Here is a 19,435-nt window from a genome sequence, read left to right as displayed (position 1 = left end):
TAGAAGTTTCACGTGCTGCGGTGCATGACGAAGATGACGTTTTAGGAATCCTAGAGATCTGTTAGCAGATGATATGATTGTGGTAATGTGTGTTCGCCAAGAAAGATCGCTACGGAGTGTTACACCGAGGTACTTGAACGATTGGACGCTTTCTATAGATGAGTTGGCAGCTGTATAGGAAAAAATAAGGGGGTTGCGTTGACGGTGAAATGAGACGAGTTTGCATTTTTTAGCGTTTAGTGTCATTAGCCAGATGTCACACCATTCATGGTATCGCGCATCTCTTTGTTGCCATGCTTTACAAACTGTGAATTTCCAGCTGGCCGGATGTACCACTGTTTTACATCATACGTATCCTGTATTGGTGGTGAGAAATCTTTCCCCATCACGGGGCCCTAATTTCCGCAAACAGCTTCAGCTGTTTGCGGAAGCAAGCATCACCCAGAGACAGTACACACGCCAAACCGAGCACCAAATACAGGGCTTACTGCGACTATACAAATACATGCATGGTGTAATCATTGAAAACAGTCCTCTTCGAGTGCACAGTGTATGCACTGTAGACTTTGTAAGTTACTGTACGAGCATCGAAGTTTTCGTTCAAAAATCAGCCATCAAAACTTTTGAGTTAAGAGGAGCTCATAGCACAGTTGAGCAATAAACTAAAATTCTCAACTTAATAAAGATCTCTAGCTACTTCTCAACAATTTAGCAGCGTGACTGAGACTTTTATAGAACTTCGGAACTAATGCATATGAATTATATTAGGGTGCCAAAACAAGTTCGACGCCAACAACGAAAGACATTCCGTTTCGATGCACAAATCAATTTCGTGCTTTTGCGCAATCAGTAATAAAAAATGGGAATCCTTGAGCTGCGTTGGGGCTGGCATTAATTTTCAAGGTACCAGGCGCAGGACCTCGGCTCTCAGGAGTGCTACAGCTCTTGCATGCAAGCTGCATCATCCTTGCATACATCGTAAACATCGTCGCCTTTTTCTTTTCGCTCGCTTTGTTCGACTGTTCCTAGTATTAAAAGCAGCTCTCATTTTTATTACCAAGGTCCTCCTCTAAACTTTCTTTACGTTCAGTTTTTTTTCTTTTTCCCAGCGGAGCCTTATGGCGACTGGTTTTCAAAATGGCTTGGTATGCGTACTTACGTAGACACGCAAAGTGTAGCCGAAACAGAGTCCCTAATAGGCAACTGTCTTACGTCTACCCCGAGCCTACTTATTATTTTTCCTTTCCTCCATGAGTTCACGATGTGGTACTCACGATCGTGGCGACTATTCTTCAAATGAGTAATGAAACACAAAAAATGGCTAAATGTTATCAATGGTAAGCTCAAGAAAATCCATACTGCAATCGTTTCTATCTTGGGAACAGCAATACTGCAGGAAGGGCAGATTACTGCTTTTTTTTTTACCTCTATGTGATCGACATCATCCACTCTAAACTCAATGTTATAAGTGTATTTACCTATTCGTTAATTATTTGCTCCTATCGCCCTCTGGTTTAGCTTGTTCTGTATTAAATAACGCAGCCTTGGTCCGCGGAGTTCAGATATCGCAAGCAGCGGAAGCTGCAGTGGGATGGTACAAAGAGAGGCATTCCGGTAGTATTTCAAGCTAGAGAGACGAAAATCTGGGATTGGTGACGAGGGGGGGGGGTGATAGGTTAAGAATGTCTACAAAAAAAAAGAAGAGATAATGCAAAGAAATGGGCCCTTTGATACCATGTAATCGTTCCTCGCGATTTCCGTGCGCCTGAAAAAGTGACGGACGGCTCGGCGAGACGAGACTAGCATCGCCTGATGCGCTTTAGTCCTGTCGCTCTGATCGCACGGCAAGCGAGCGGTAATCCTCTTTTGCGGCTCTTCGGCATCCGTGTGCTCTACAGGTCCTAAGCCCGGGTCGCAAGCTCGTGGCTCCTTGCTTTGCGCCCGTTTTTTTTCTCTCTCTCTTCTTGTCGTCCACGCAGTCCTGGCTGCACCTCCGAGGGACAGAGTAAACGCTGCTGCTGCTGCTGCGACTCCCGGATGAGCTCACCGACATATAAGAAAAGCCGCTGCCGTGATCTGGCGTCCTCAGCGGAAGCACCTCGGGACGGGGCTCGGAAACGAGCCCGCATACGGGCTCCTCCGCGTCCTTTGTTTTCTGCTTCCGGTCTTTCGTTTATTTCGTTGGTCACGGTGATTTGGCGCTGCAGTGTCAACAGCAGCACACCTTGTACTAATCCTTGTCTGTCTGCTTTATGTTTGTCTGACTTTATGCAGTCGTTAAGAGTGCAGGGGTCCAACACACTGTGCGCTTTAATCTTGTCCTTCGAGCTATCTTTTGTATCGAACAAGGGGTCGATAATTCTCCACAATTTATTATTACTGCCTACGGTAGACGCTTTTTGTCAAATGAAAAATCACAAGATGGTCGCTAGTTTGTAGTCAAGCTTTCACTGACTACTTTTAATTGCGAAAACTTGAAGACATTAGAGTTAATATATTATAGTAGAGGCGCTCATTACTAGGACATCCTGTTGTGTTGGTGATGTTATTAGCGCGTACGCCTTGCATGCGGAAATGGTGGGAGCTGCTGGGTGGGAGATGTCAGTTTTTTTTTTTTTTATTCGAGCTGTTTGCCATTAGGCATAATGAAAAAGGGAAAGAAAGTTATAAAAAGGAGTGTAAACAAGCCTCGCTTAAAAAGCGGCAAAAGTTCGCGATAAAGCGATTATCTTGAATCCACTTGCGATAGTCATCTGCAGCGTCCCATCGCAGGCCAACCTTTCTTAGGAAGCGTCGTCTCACGGAAGCTGTAGCCGGGCAAGTCCACAGCAAGTGTTTTTTGTCACACTTGACGGGCGCAGCACCACAATGGGGACACTTGGCAGTCACTTCGCAAATTTTTTCACGCCACCGATGACGCACAGAAGGAGTCAGAGCCGCTCCTGCCCGAATCCGGCGCACAGATACCTCCTCATCCCGAGTGAGACTCCGGGGGAGAGGGTACGAACACGGAGGAATTAGAGCGCGTGTTCGCTGACGCAAAGCCTGTTTCTCCGAAACATGGGACAGGAACGGATCTTGGGGAAGAGGGGAAGGTGGCGGGATATCGGATGTGTCAAGGTGTGTCATTGCATCCACATGAATATTATGCGGATCCTGGGCATGCCCGCGAATCCAATGTATACGCACAGGACAGGGGTACTTTGTGCAAAGTTTGTGAATGGATTGTGTAACTTGGTATGTGCACCGGACAGCCTTAAGCTGCTTAAGGGCGGCAAGGGAGTCGGTGTAAATGTGAACAATATCGAAAGTGGGTACGAGTCGAATGGAAGCAATGGCATTGTGTATCGTCTGAAGCTCCAAGGCAAGGGGGCAGCTAGTATCCGCGCTATATGTAGCGCGGGAATTAAGATGAGGATGGGAGGTACTGTAAACTGCAGTAACTCCCTGCAGTGCTGTGTGTGATGCATCGGTGTATATTATGCACCCTGAAGGAAGATGGGCGGCTCATATCGGCGTCGAAGCAGAGGAGCGTTTGTCTATGAGTTGACAGTATGACCATGGAGGAAGAGTCTGTAAACGATGAAGCTGAAGCGACATCTTCCGTGCTCTGTTTGCCTCACGCTGGTCGATAATTTCACTTAATGTATTAAGTCGAGCGTACTCTTGCAGAATGGGTATGGGTGTGATACGAGGAAGATAAGTTATGGCGCGCATAGCCTCCCGATTGATTGATTCAAGGGAGTCCCACTGTCGGCGGGTGAGGCGATGAAATTGCGCCTGGTAAACTATCCGCGGCTGAAGGCCTCGTAGTTCATAACACGTTTTTACAGGTGGGCGCAAGACGGTCGGCTTGCGGATGCCGGCGCGAACGGCGCAGAACTGGGCAAAGATTTAATAAAAGTTAACGCTGTAAAATTTATCTCAAATTATTAAAAAAAAAGCCCGCTTTACATCCATTAATCTCGTTTATATGCCAAGGCGTTCGCCGGAAGAGGGTGAGGCGAAGACAGTGATGTTCAAAGCAACCGGCTACAGCACTGAAGCCGAGCATAACGAATGTGACGGAGTGGCAAAAGACACTGGTGTCGTATGAATAGCTGCTACTATATTGGTTTTTTTTTTTCTTCGGTTCTACTGAATTTTTATCGCCAGCCACTTCGACTGACAGATTTCGTAGGCTGCGTGGACGTGGCTGACGTGAACGCTCCGCGTGAGCTACTTCTCACGATATGCAGCCGGGAGTCCCACCCAGGCCACTTGAGTCGCGTGCCGTGTGCATGCTTAGTCAGCGACAAGAGGCCACTTGCGCGCTTCTTTTGTTTTATATCTCCACTGTTTTTTTTTTTTTTAAGTTTTGAATATATTACCGCAGCGGTGCCCGAGTGGTCCGAGCACCCGCCTCACATTCGGGAGGTGCAGGGTTCGATCCCCAGTGCCGCCGGGAAGCCACCGGTGATACGATGAATACAAGCTTTCCCCTAGCCTGGTGCTCGGCTTCTTTAGGGTGAAATGCTTGGGAAATGGGTCTTTGACCCTAGCTTTAGAAGAAGCAAAGTACCTTGTGCCATGGCGCTCTCTGACCCTAGATGCCCTTGCGCCATAAAAAAAAGTACACTCATCGTCAAATTTGCTAAATATTGGCAGTGGTTGCTCGCGAACAGTTGTATCTCGGACAGTGCCTGGACACTCGCGCGCGGGCGGCGCAGACTTGTTACTTTTCGTGTTCAAGAAATAGTATGCGTAACTGTCCCCTGTCCATTCTCGCTATCACTCGTCTCTGCACATCTCATCAATATCTTCTATCTTTTATTTCCGCCGGCTGCTGCTCGGGTGTATAAGGCATGCGAAAGCAATTACCGTTACCATCAGTATATTTTCCTTCAGTTATGATTTTTTTTTTAAGTACGTCGCTATTACTACTCCTACATGGCGTAGCTTGAACCAAAGTCGACATCCGAAATGAAGAAAGCTAAAATGAAAGCAGAATGCAATCAGTAATATATCCCAGACAATTGATCATTCGGCATCGAATGCTTACAAGTGATGTAAGCAAGGCTTCAGCCAAGTTGACAGTTTGTCCCGCCTGAAACGAAATGTTGCTGGTAACTAATCATAAAAACACACTGACTGTGTAGTCGAAACTTTGGCATCCTATGTACACCTGACCAAATCTTTAACTGGCTCGGGTGTTGCATCTCTAAATGCACCTTGTAAAAGGTTCTTTTCGGCTTCACCGCTGGCATATTCAGCCGTAATTTGACGCGTGAGATCGCATTTCGTGGTTTCTTTTTGTTCATATAATGTTTTAATGGAGTACTTGCCTGCTTGGATGAAATTATTAGAAATCAATCTTCCGCATTTACGAAGAGCCAAAACAAGCGGCATACGCAGCAATGGTTCTGGTCCATATGGACTCCTCCTCTGAGTAAACTACCACTCCTTTCATGGCGGACAAGTCGTTTACCCAGAGTAAGTGCAAATGCGCCACCAGAACAATTGCTGCTTATTCCGCTTGTTTCCGCTCTTCGTAGTGGCAGAGGATGAATATTTTTGATAACTTTGATCTAAACATGTAAGTAATCCACTGAAACATTATATGAACAAAAAGGGACCACGAAATACCATCTCACGCGTCAAATCACAGCATGAATATGCCAGCGGAGCCGAAAAGAACCTTTTACAAGGTGCATTTAGCGATGCAGCACCCGAGCCAGTAAAAGATTTGGCCGGGTGTGCTAATGGCTGCTGGGAAAGATGGCGAGTGTAAAAAAAAACACTTGGCTTTTTGTTGCGTAAATGCTACTTGGCGGATTTGATTTTTGCGCACGCACGCACATGCTCAATTTGACCAGGAGACTGTTTCTTTTTTTCGGAGCACTTACAGCGCCGGTCGAAATAACCTGTAATATGAAATTGAGGGGTAGCATTTCCTCTCATTTGGCTTGTTGTACGCACACTTGCTGAAATTCAATTGCGTGCTGGTAGCCGTATAGCTTCCTTATCTGTACCGGTTCAATGCATTTCATTGTGAAAGCGTTACTCCGAGAAGCGTTTGTTATAAAGATTTTTCATCACAATAATCATCATTTATTACCCCTTACGGGCCCTGAGTTGCTTATTACATAGAGAGGGAGGAGAAGCGAAAACAAATATTTGTACGTGTTCTAAATAATGCAAGTAAAAACATACGAGAATACAAGTAAACTTTATACTATGCTGGAGGCACCTTGCATTGGGTAGTTTTGAAGGCGAAGGTTATTTTTAAGGCGAGTAAGAAAAAGGCTTAGTGAATTTCGATAAAAGCCAATAATTGCAGTCTGGGCATTGTCCCTCCCTCCTCTTCTTTGTTCTCCTTCATTAGTCCTCTTCACTTTCCTTCACGTTCTTGTATCCTTGTTCATTTTTCGGTGTCACGAATGAACACCTGTCGCAGATAGATCTGCAGATAGAACAATGCAGACAGGACGGAACTTGTAGCTAATCTCTTTATCTATATGCTGCAATAGATATATAACTTGAAACCTAGCGTTCCAGCATCAGCGCACTCTAGTTCTAGTCGCGAAAGCGGCCACTCAGTAGTGTATTAGAAGTGAGATAAGTTTTGCCAAGCCTTTTTCTCTGCTTCTTCGAAAAACCAAAGAAGAAAAATAAACACACTGTCGTACGTGAAACATCATCACCATCAGCCTGACTGCGCCCACTGCAGGAGAACGGCATTTCCCGCAGGAGAGAAATTCATTATCAGTTTTTTTTTCCTGTGTGACCTGAATATTTTCCGAGGTCCTGCCGCCAGTATATGATGCTTCACTAGTCCAATTTGGACTATAAATACAGTTCAGTATAACCATTATTTTCTTTTACAGTACACTCATGTCACATTGATGATGTTGGCTTCACATTTAACGAAGGCATAGTCAAAAAAATGGCTGAGGCTTAGCTAAGGTTAAGCCTAGTCAGATGCAAAGCATATTGATGGCTAGGCTTGGTAATACATGGCTTTCCTTGGTTGACGTTCATCCCGCTCTTCATCGGTCTCTGTGGCACGCTGAAGCTTTCGCTTCTCGTTCAAATCAGCCCTGCTTCTAGGCGGCATCCCAACACCTGGCCGCCTCGTAAGTGCCCGGAGAGCGAGGCAAGCTCAGCTTTATACCGCTGCTGTAGCGTCACGTGGTCAGCTGCAGCGCCTCTGATGTGGAGCCTCCACCGCCGCGGCCGACCGCGCGAGCCGGCAGCCCATCTCTCCTCTGCTGTGACGTCATGTTGTCACGTGGTCAGCCGCCGCGCCTCTGATGTGGAGCCTCCACCGCCGCGGCCGACCGCGCGAGCCGGCAGCCCATCTCTCCTCTGCTTTGACGTCATGTTGTCACGTGGTGTCACGTGGTCACGCTAAAGGTCAATGGTAGCTCCACCGCCGCGCTCGACGGGCTGTAGTGTAGCTCTAGTAATATGCTTCGCATAATAAGTTCTGTTATATATTCAGCTGAGGTTAACAAGACACGATGGCTGGTTGTCTAAGTGCGTACTTATAAATAATATCTGTTCACTCCTTGCATCTACTTTCCGCTTCTTTTTGTGGATTTGGCTACTGAGACAACAAATTCATGCTAGAACAAGGCGGCAAAAAACTTAAGAAACTTCGATTGTAAGGATCGTCCCCATGTTGCGACACCGTAATTTCTGAGAGGAAAGAGGATGTCCAATTTTTAATTAGTAGCGAACATTTTCTCATGCTTAGATATCCCACTTACCATAGAATATTTTCCTTACTCTCATCAGCAAGCGTTTAAGTCAAAAGCGCTCTTTTGTGGCCATTGAGCAGCCTGCTTGTTTTTTCTTTGTTGTCCCCTTTATTTTTACTTATGCGTTTTTTTTCTGCAGTTCAGTTTCCTCTTTGCACCAGATTTCGCTGCCAGAGCATTCGGCAAATGGCGAAAAACTCAAGAGCAAATACGTGAATACACATGCAGGCCCTCCCCACTGGAATGACGATGCCGTTCACGGGCTCTGGGCGTACTAGTCTGGCTCCCGCGTCCGCGCAAATCGCGAAGCAAGCACAGCCACGCTCTCTCCCGGCGTTTCGGGAGCCGCTAACCTCGTTAGCTCCGCGCGTTCAATAAACAGAACCGAGATGGCTTGGTTCCTCGGATAGCCCCGATCCGATGAGAGCCCACTTTCTCATTTCCCCTTGCACTTGTGTCTAGCTATGGGGTTCTTTCACTTTTTCTATTTTTCTTTTCTTTCATGCCCCAACGTGCTCGCCCGTGCGCACTCCAGTGGGTCACGATCCTGTTTCTTTCTTTCCTCTTTCTGGTAAATGTTTTATTTCTTTTTAGTAGCCTTTTTTCCTTTCCGTATGCCTCATAAGTTTCGGCTTCAAGTTCGCTGCTATTAGTCATGTCCTATACTGCTCCATCTCATCCTCATCGCCTCAGAAATGCGCCTTCTATTTGCAAACACAATACATGCACTTTCCGGTTCACCAAAATTATGCGTGTGCAGAGAGGCGCTTTTCAAGTGTACCTATGTCGCCGCATAGGCGCATTTTTCCTCGAAATTAATTTATTTTTTCGCACTAACAGTTCTTTGGTCTCTTCTTTATTGGCGTGAGGAGTGCTCCAAATTCTTTTCAACACATTCGGTTTCGAAATTAGCAGGTCTTCTGCTCCGCGGATTGTGTACGCCAGCGCTCAGACTACTTTTTCACAGTCCCCGAAGCGGACCTACGATTTTCACATGTCGCAGTATGGAATTGCGTAGCAGTCTTCCGTATCCCCGTAAATCGATCCACGGCCTACATGCCCTCTTACCTTCCGTACGTTGTATGTGTTCTTAGTATTTCCCGCATTTTGTCTTCACTAATAAGTCACTTTAACTTCCGTTTTCGGAGTTATTGTCTTCTCTGGTTCTTGACCATTTGCCGAACTTAATTATAACCGCTTACTTTATCTTTTTCAGCTGTGGCAACTGAAAGTCACGCATTTAGTCAGTTCGTAACTGGGAAGGCAATATGATGTTTTCTGTGTTTTTTTTTTTTTCATCGTATACGCCACAGCGCTATGTTTCCACCTGCTCTGTCTCCAACAAGGTGGACACAAAACTTGTCGAAAGTCATTCTATCGATTTAACCAAGATTCTTTCTACTCGCTGTTGCATTTCAGGACATCGATGACCACTGCTCATAAAGGCTTTAACAAATTTGTTTTCGTTTTCTTAAAGTTGCCAGTATTCGGGGTCACCTGCTTGAAATGTTTTGGAGTTCATAAAAATCTCCTATAGCACTAGCTCAAGAAAATGTCATCGTTATTAGTGTTTTGGGTATTATCACAAAAAGTTATATAGAAAGCTTGCAGATTACTCAATTTCTTGCTGCGCCCAAATAGAAATTTCGAAATACAGCTTTTAACCCTTTTCCTAGTTTAGCGATTGGAAGGAAATGTTAAAAAACGCAAAGGTAAGCGGTAAAGAAATACCGACGTTAAAGAAATGCTTTCGACACTCATCAAAGCATGCGTTGCATAGCAGGATTGGTGGGAACGTTTCACAAGATGTGTGTGTATATATATATATATATATATATATATATATATATATATATATATATATATATATATATATATATATATATATATATATAAAGAGACGAGGGGAAGAGGCGAGGACGAATACTTATCTGAACAGCTGTCACGTTCGCCATCTTCTCAACGGCTACTGTCTAGGCACGACAGTCGAACCATCCCCACAAAATTATTCAAAAACCAATTCTTCCCAGGTATGCTTATTCCTTTCTACACGCAGCTTGCGTTTCTATTTTTCTAATTGCCAGCGGTTCCCTTTCGCGTCTATAAATTAAACTCAGGCAGCTCTTTCAGTTTTTTGGAATATCTACGGTCCCCCTTTTTGGCATCAGTGCAAACCACAAAGGTTGTTTCAAACCCAGCCTAAGCTTCTAAATTAGCTTATTACTCCAGAAACCACGCCAAAGTTTCTAAAAGCTTTCTATCTTTTTGCGTTTGCAATCTTTTTTTAATCCAACGTTCTTTGAATACACGGCTCACGATACCCTGCATTCATCCTTATTACTCCTTCGTGTTTTAGTTTTACTGCACGTGTTCTTTTCTTTTTGCTTTGCACTCTATAGCTCCATTCCACCCTCCAACTTTCCCGTCCTAGCCTCTACGTCTCTCGTATGTTTAGTCGAAGTTCAGGGTTGTTTTAAAGCTTGTTTGCTTTTTTTTTATACCAGCGCGGCTTCGCGCCATTCTCTCTGATTGTTTGTTCCCCATCGGCGCCTCCTCCTCGGCTCGATATGTTTTGAGCCTGCTTCCTTCCTCCGACCGGTTCAGCTGCGCCTCGTTATAAGCGGGCTACTTCTTTATTCAAGCCACTCTTTTCTAAAACTTGGCGAGCTTCTTTCTATTGCGATGCAAATTGGATGCCGGCACGAACGTCGCGGAGAACCTCAGCGCAGGCGTGGACGCACTATCAGCTAAACTGTAGCTCGCCTGTGCGCATTGCTGGTTTCGAAGTGTACTCGGCTGAGACGAATATCTGACTCGTTCGTTAAGTTTATATGACGCTAGAGACCCACAGCTTTGCATTCTATGCACTCTCCAGGTGGAGCTGTCTGCGAATAGTGAATGCTGTCGAGTGTGCTGTCGAGTAAGGCTCCGATCGCCTGGATTGAGCTGAGTTTACAGGCACGACGGACTTGAACGGGGCAATTCAATTCACATTCTATACATAATCTTTCTTTGCTCCTATACCAAACTCAATAATGCACAAAATGAAAGCACCTGTCTATTCGGCAAATACTTAAACAAAACGTTCACAGGGACACCTAATTTCATTATGTGTTGGCAAAGCGATAGCATTAGCAGCTGTTTATGCCTTTACCGGAAACGACGTCATTTACAGTCTGGTGACGTAACTTCCCTCCAGCCAATCAGATAATTTAGATTCTGATGATACATTTTCTTCCCGATGAGGCTTCTAAGGCTATCGTATTTAAGACAAAAAGTATACTTCTTTCTCAAACATTAGGATTAGTCGCTGATATCGCCTTTCACAATGTGGCGCTGTTTTTTTATGTTACTGGATGCCATTAATGACCACTGTCGTACATGATCATATCTTTACCACATACAGTATCCACTATCATGTAATTATGTGAATTTTATCGGACGACCTTGATGTGGTTCGCACCAGACTCAATTTTGGCATGCAGAACAAGCGTTCCGTGCCTCTAGCAACATCCACAGGGGCACCCTCCGCTATGAATACTACGTATCATCTGCATTGCTGATCATAGTGAGAATACAATTCAAGCCTGCGCTTGTACATGAATCTGTTATATTTCACCTGACGTCTGCACTAAAACGGAACTTGAGACTCGCGATTCTCCCTTGTGCTCAGATGAAGTTCAGCGAGGAGAATCTAGCTGCTACGAAAATAATCGTGACCCATTAATATTCGACGTCGAGTAGGCTTAGACATAACCTTGGCTCTTGGTAGAACTACTCATCCGCATGCATTATTTAGATGTATCCGATGGGAATCGCGTTACCTAAATGTCGATGCTACATTACTAGGCCCAACACCATGCGGCCGCAATACTTCCAAGTGGGGATACTAATTTCACGCAATTCATTACTTGGGATTCTGATTCGCAAACTTGTTCAGAGTTTAGTCCTTCTCGGAAGCCACTCCCCTGCGCTGCTTGGCCACAAAAGTCGTCCGTCCAATCAAGAGCCGATAGCACCTGTGAACTACAATATACTTGCACTAGAGTTGCAGACCAGGATAGTTGGTGAAGCATAATTACGAGTTCGCAGCGCGAAAAACGACTGCCGAGAGCAGGGAACACAGGAAAGGTGATAATGATGATGAGTTTTAAGGGCCGATGGGCAGCTTTGGCCAATGAGTGCCATGGCGCAAGGTACTTTTCCTTACATAAGATGAGGATGCATACGCATTTTTCAAGAATTTCACCCAACAGAAGCCGAGCGCTAGGCTATGAGAAAGCGTGTACCTGTTTCATCACCGGTGTGTACCCAGGGGCACTGGCGATCGAACCCCGCGCCTGCCTCATGCGAGGCGGATGCTCTAACCGCTATGCCACCGCTGCGTAACTCAGAAAAGGTGCTGACTGAGAATTAGCAGTATAGACTGATTTGGATGTCGTCACAACAATGACGATTGCGGCAACTAAGAGTTATTTCGCACAAAGCGCTGTGTACGAAATAAACGCTAGTTCTCAGTCTCCTCGCTCTAGTCCTTTCTTTCCCTTGCACTCCTTACCCGACATTTGCACAATACCCTTTGTCTCAGAGTAATTTCCATAGCAGCCGCTGAACTGGCAACCTGGCGTCGAGTAGCGTGCTCATCCAGTCTACACTACAATACCATCGGCGGACATAACCGAGCACGAAACAAAAACGTGGCGTTTTGTTCAGGTAGCGAACACGCTCACCAGTGAGCGCGCTGCTCGTTAAAATGCTGTCGGTGCAGATCACGTGCTAGATCCCGGTAGTGCTTTATGCGCATATTGATGCGGACGCCTTGCTAGAATTGCAGTCTCTGTGTGGCTTATCAAAAGTGCAACCTACGGTGTTGATGATGAAAACCATATTTGTCTCACTCACCCTTTGTCCCTTAATTTCACTCCAGTCCAACAGAGACCATGCTAATTATTATCGCAATGCCTGTCTTTCGAATTGCGCCGTTCCGAGCGAGGTAAGGCACCGTCAAAGGCGACGATCTGACTGCGTAGTAGGCGCCTGCGCATGTGTCTCTAAGAACAAAGTGCGAATTCTGTGTCTTCTGCGTTGAAAGAGAAGCCTAGCGATTTAAAGGCGCGGTGAATCTCTGTAAGTACTCCCAAAACTTTTATTTCCATTGGGCCCAATTCTGTCTAAGACGACGGCTATGCAGTGAAGCAGGCCCATGGGCTCGAACGGCGGCTAGCGATTTCTGTTCTCCTTTTTCTTTTTTTAGATTTGGTTCAGTTCTGCATCGCATTTTTGTAAAGGGGGACGTCACCGATTCCTCTGTCGCAAATAGGGACGCAGTATAATGACGGTGGCTTCGAGTAGCTTCTTCTTCCATCGCTCACAGCGGACGCAGTCGATCCGAGCGACAGCAACAGCAGTGCTTACGGTTCCAGACAAATACGGAGACAACGCTATATTCAGAAAAAAAAAAAAACACCCTTGCGAAACGAACGTCAGCCATAAAAAAAAAACTGCAAGGGAAAGAAAACCTGCGGCCAGGAAAACCACCGTCGCCGCAGCAGCAGAATTGCATAGTGCCTCACGACAGATACTTTGCAGTGGGTCTGGTTTATTCTTCGCTCGTTCGGCTGTATGTTGAAGGGGTCGTTATAGCGGCCTCCTTTCCCACGCCCGTACCAGTTCTATCCACTGCTTTTCTGAGCCTAACTGCAGAGCCGTCCCTCTGGGGACAAATAGGGAGCGCAGGGGAACGCGGGGATGCCGACTTGCATGCATTTCCCTCCGTCCTTCGCTCCCGCTCGCATGCGCTGGTCCGCGTAGGGATCACAAACATTCTGCGCTGTGAAGCTTGCGTCGGGTTTGCTGCCCTCGGGCCAAGTGGGGCGATGGGAAAGTGAGAGGAAACGCAATAAAACCAAGTACCTCATGCGTTCTCTCTTCTTTCTTCTCTCTTCTCTCTTTGCGTCCCGCTGTCCCCATTTCTCCCGTATCTTTACACTGTTATCCTCTCGCGGACTGGAGAGAAGCGGCCGTGCATTGTCGCTGTTTATGACCGCCGAAAGTGCGGCCCGCATGCGAGTATACAGTGTGGCGCCGTCCTGCCGAAGCGAGCGACGCGCGGCGCCTTCGCCTGCCCCTTTCGTTCTGTCCGGTCCAGCGCTCCTCGTGTGAAGTTGAGCGGAGGCGCTGTAACGCGCGTAGGAAGGGAGTACCCTGAAAACACACCCGGCAGTATTTGCTGCCGCTCGCCGTGAGTCCGATGGCGGCCAGTGTCTTTCGAGCGTGTCTTTGAATGCCGGCGCCGTGGCAACGTGCGTTGTCGCTGGTCGAGTCGTTCTATTGTTGTCCGTTGGTGCGTTTCCTCTGCTTACGCGAGCGACTAAAAGGCCTCTTTGGATTCGGCGAAATCCTGGCTGTAAAGGGAGCCGGGGGGGGCTTTGGAGAAGATTTCGTTGCAGACTTGGTGGCGATGGCTCTTGAGAGCAGGACAAAGTAGATCGGTGCTGCTTCTTCTCGCCACAACGCGTTCATCCGAGCTCTTTTTTCATCATTTCGAGATAAAAGAAAGGAAACAAGAAAGATGATTATACAGTTTAGATCGGATAGAAGGTGGTAAAATAAAAAACAAAAAATAACACACGTCACAGGATGCATTTGTACACTGGTTGGGTTAAAGTCCTTGTCTACTTGAATAATACCAACAAAATTTGAACCCGTAATCGTGCCTTGTATTCAGTTTTTGAGTCTTTATTTTTACTTCACATCATGCACTGGCTGCAGCACAATGACATTAAATCAAATTACATGCCAAGACGACAAAGGGTTGCATTAGGACGCTTACTTGGTCTCTCGTTGTTAGCACTTATTTTGTAAGCGATGTGCCCGTTATTTGTCGACTGAAAACGGCCCCTCAGGCCACCGCTTCGTCCGTCATTCGCTATGCGCAAGCAAGAAACGAGACTTGCTCTGTGCTACACTGCATTGATTGATTGATTGATTGATTGATTGATTGATTGATTGATTGATTGATTGATTGATTGATTGATTGATTGATTGATTGATTGATTGATTGATTGATTGATTGATTGATTGATTGATTGATTGATTGATTGATTGATTGATTGATTGATTGAAATGATCATGCATTCGTTGGCTGATTCATTTACAGGAAAACAAATTCTTGATAACCCTTATAGGGCTGCTTTTTCGGGATTGGCATTTTTCTAAACACTAGAAGAAGGAACAGAAAAAAAAATGTGAAATGTGTGCTCTTTTTCATACACGAAAGGTGTGGCAGGTTGCTTCGCAGTTGCACGCAGCAGTTTTGCCATTCTGCGAATGCAGGGCTCTAAGCAACTGGAAGCGGACAGTTCTTGTCACACTCATCAAGAACATGCTTCGAGTGCACCGAACAAATTCCTTTTTAATGCGGTGCCATTAGGAGGGCCATGTAAGCGAGTTTTGTGCAACGTCGGCGTCTATGACATGCTAACCGTTGCAGGTGGCAACCGTGGCAGGCGGTTTTCAGGAGTATTTCCCTCCCTCCACCTGCCTTCGGTGAACTGTCCCCTTCAACACATGTAGGGGAGAGGAGGTAGACTACGGACTTAGAATGACTCAGCAAAAATGAATAAAATAAGCGATTATGAATACAGATGGAATAAGAATAGAATCAGAATCACAATATAATCTTATTTAGAATAGAATGAAAATTCAAATAGATTGACGAGTGACAAAAAATGCTGTCACACTTCCTCCGCATCAATCCAACTGATCTCCGCTAATTTTTTTTTGTTTTGTCGCGTCTTTATTCCTTTAATATTTTCTACATCACGAACAATTACAGCGAAGGCTATGAATATTGTTTGAAATCGTCTGCGCGCTATTAACAAACTCGACGCACTTGCACCGTCTTTTTGTGCGTTTAAAAAAATATACTTCAAGGAGTCAACACAAGAAAAATAAATATAAAACAACTTGAACTCGTACGGCCTCTAATTGTCTTCCTTTCCGCAAAGGTTTAACGGCGCTTCGACAGGATTGCTAGCGCGTAGACGCCTCCTATCCCTAAATACCTTTTCCTCTTCTTTTTTTTTCAGCGGTTCTGAATGGCTCGCGATTCCCTAGCTGCCTCAAAACGATTACAGCCCGCGCAGAAATGAGCGCTTCCCGATAGGCGGCGACCCCGCTCTTTACATCGTAGCAATCAACCAAACCCCTCCGCGCTGAAGCGATGGCAGATGAAGACAGCGAAAAAAAAAATAAAGTACTTACTGTACTGATTGAGGAAGGCTAGAACGGGAGGCTGTGTTTCTGAAAGGAGTGGGCACCTTTTCTTTAGTAATGGCCATTCCTCCGTCCTGACGTCCTCGCCACATTTCATTTTTTTTTTTTTTTTTGCCACGCGATCTCTTTACCGCCGCTAACATCTGGTGGAGGGATGCTCTCATCGCCTTTTTCAAGTAGGATGATCTAAAAGCCGGAATTTGTCCTTGTGTTGCTCTCCCTCTAAAACGGGGATCCTTTTCATTGCTCGAATGGCAGACAAAATTTAGTGGCGTTATCTTGACTATACATTGAAAATCTGCAAACAAGGAACTACAAAGCAAAATGAAACGCTAAGGCATCCTGATCGTGTTCCTCGGCTACTGCAAGCCATTCAAACTCCTTTTATCCGAGGGACGTTTCCAGTATATTTGTGATATCTAAAGATTAAACAGAGTTCGGCTACGATGACCATCCTTCTCGCTCTTTCTCTTAGACTACTCGTTCACTCATTATGGACCGTCCATTCGCGATGTTAAATCGGAGGAACTAAGGATTCTCAAAATACAGGCGCGCGTGATAACAGACCGGAATTTCATTATTCGGTGGCTGATTCCCATCATTCGTTTAGCGAGTGGTCGAAATGAGGATTGTTTCAAAGGCGCTCCTATTTGCAATTTCTTCCAGCGTTTCAGCATGGCGAGGGTCGTAGAATTACCACCAAGATTCGTATGTGTCTCGCTCCCCAAGCAAGATATAACGCCTTTTGCTAATAAGAACGTCTAGACAAGATGACCACTAAAAGGACGTTACTTCTGTCGCGCCTTTCCCGCAGAATGAAATATCAGTAGGTCATTTTTAATATTTTTTTTTATTTCTGCATAATGCGGGCGATTTGAACCGCTAGGCCATCTCAAATGTCTCCCGAGGAAAGGACGCTACTGCTTAACGTAGAACGGCACGAATCAGAAGCCGTTTTCGTCAGTCGCTTGTTTAGGTAAGCTCTACGACACGTCAGTGAGTTCCCTATCATCTCAGACTGTAGTGACAAGAAAAGAGGTACCTAAATAAATGTTGCCGAGCTGTGTAATGTTTGTCCGTCTTTAAACTGTTTGCTTCTTTACTTGCACACATGGACTGTGTGTGATATAGACTGCGATTGCATCTTGCCTTGAGCACCACATGGCTTTTATTTTGCGGTGTCATTGTTATGCGAAATTCTGGTATATATCTCAAGCTATGTGCAAATTGTGGTGCACGAATACTTTGGCTGTCCTTTTCTCGTTTGTTTTGAGAATGGTAGCAAGAGCTGCATCCCCATAGACTTGGATTCGCTTTAGCTTCATGTTCCTTCTTAAGTGCTGTTATTACTTAGCAAGAAGAGAAACTGCCGGTTACACCCAAAAAATTCCCAGGCGATGCTGACATCAGTGGCATGTGTATGGTAGGACCACCTTCCATATACTAAAAACGCCGACTTGTGGGCCAGGTATCCCCTTACAAGAATACCCACGCACGCACTATTCATTTTCTGTTTTACTTTCTTCATCCCTCCATGTAAGTTCCTGCGTACAATGTCCTTAATTTCGCAAAAGAAAATTTTCGTAAAGGCTAGACCAAAAGTACGATTGTTCGTGTAAAGGGTCGTATAACGGCACGTCGCACGCCCGACTCTGTCGTTTCTGTGGGCGCCATTTGCAAGAATGGCGATCGGCCATTAGCGACGTGGCTAAGCTCCCGGGCGGGAATTCACGATGCCCGTAGTGGCTATCCGATTCCCACAGGGGACGCACATCCCTCGGGCGTGTCGCAAAAGCCATTAACGGGGCGGCGAGGTGGATTATGGGGCTCGGCCAGGAAGGATGGTACTGAGCTCTGTGCTTCCGAGTGGGCGTAGCCCCGATTTTCCTTCGTGCTTCACGAGCGTCATGGCGCCCATTTTACTCGCTGTCATGTATCAGTTTGGTAGACGGATGTGCTGTCGTTGATTGATAAAAGCCTGCGCGCATTTTTGTTTTCGCTCGGGCTGAAGAAGCAATAGCTATTCCACAGAAGTGTGCGAAGTTGATATATTCCCGGTCAAATTTCTGTGGCTCTGCAGCGAAGGCTAGACAGGTGAGGGGAGGAGCAAGGCCTTTGTACCCGTGCCTTTGTGACTGGGTTGTTCGTTGTTCGGGCTCAGAGCACGGGACAGGAGAAGAGAGAATTTGGAAGGATGGCCCGAGGTCACTACGCCTGAGGCAGGTGGACAAACACTTGTCTCCATCCCTTTCCTGCTTAGCTATAACTGCACAGCCACAGAAAGTTGACCGGGAATACAGTGAGTTAAGAAGCCAAAAGTGGAATGCTATCTAGAGTTTGTTGGTTGAAATTAATCATGCTGTAATCGAATACAACTCAAGAACGAAGTTACAGAGACCCCTCAAAGAAGGTACTGAAGCCAATGGCGCCGACCGAATGCCATGACGTCACGCTTAACCTTCTAGTGTGACACCGTAGGCGACTAGCACTAGACTTTACGAAATGGGGTCAACTGCGACGTCATGACAATAGGTTGACGACATTGGTTGGAGGGTCTTCTTTTAAGGGTATCTTTTAAGATGTTCTGACTATAGCAGAATAGCAGTCGTCTGTTTGACTGGCCCCTAGTGTCGGTCAAAACGACAATAGACGCAGGCATGGCTATAGTCCATCTCAGCAGTTCCTTGCAGCACTACCAAAACTGCGATGAGTGCAGAGGCGACACTGTTTTGTTGCAGAGTGTCGTGCCAGTATGAAATGGGAATGTGAGAGTATGAGACAGCGTACGCTAAAAACAAAGAGCGTGTTTCGTATAGTACATGCTCCAAATGGTACTTCAAATCTAAGCTTACCGTACGCTCGCGTTGTGTGTGCCATTCCCGAGCTTAGCATCTGTGGCTCTTGCATGCGTTAAAACATTCTCTCTAGCTTCAAAGCAGAACCCATCGCTTCAGACTGCATTTGTCGTTGTTACTACAGCTTTCAGTACATTCACTGGCTGTAAATAGGGAACCAGGCTTTCGCTTCGTCCCACCTCGCACATAACAAAGTGCGCGAGCGAAAAATTCCGTTTATTTTGTTATTTAAAGGGACCATTCTGCCACTTCTGGGCCTAAAGAGGAGCATCGGTTTGTTGACAAGAATGGTTCCCGATCTAACAACTCGATCATGTCACTAGGCTGAGCTTATCGTTGCGTCTTCGTTTGCATAATCTGAATTAAAGGTGCTAACGTGGCAAATGGTTAACGTCTGGAAAAATGCTTGCGTTTCGCGTAAGTAAGCATACATCTGCTTATGGTGGTCGACAGCGTCAATTTATGCTCTTTTCTAGCCATATGTGTCGGCGCCGCGAGCACACGACGCGCAGGAGACGAGGAGCGGAAAAGCACGTTTACCGTACTCTCCTGATTGCCTGA

This window comes from Amblyomma mixtum, chromosome 6 (genome assembly GCF_055824585.1).
Source record: "Amblyomma mixtum isolate Tamu chromosome 6, ASM5582458v1, whole genome shotgun sequence".
NCBI lineage: Eukaryota > Metazoa > Arthropoda > Arachnida > Ixodida > Ixodidae > Amblyomma > Amblyomma mixtum.
Note: the sequence above shows the minus strand (reverse complement) of the source record.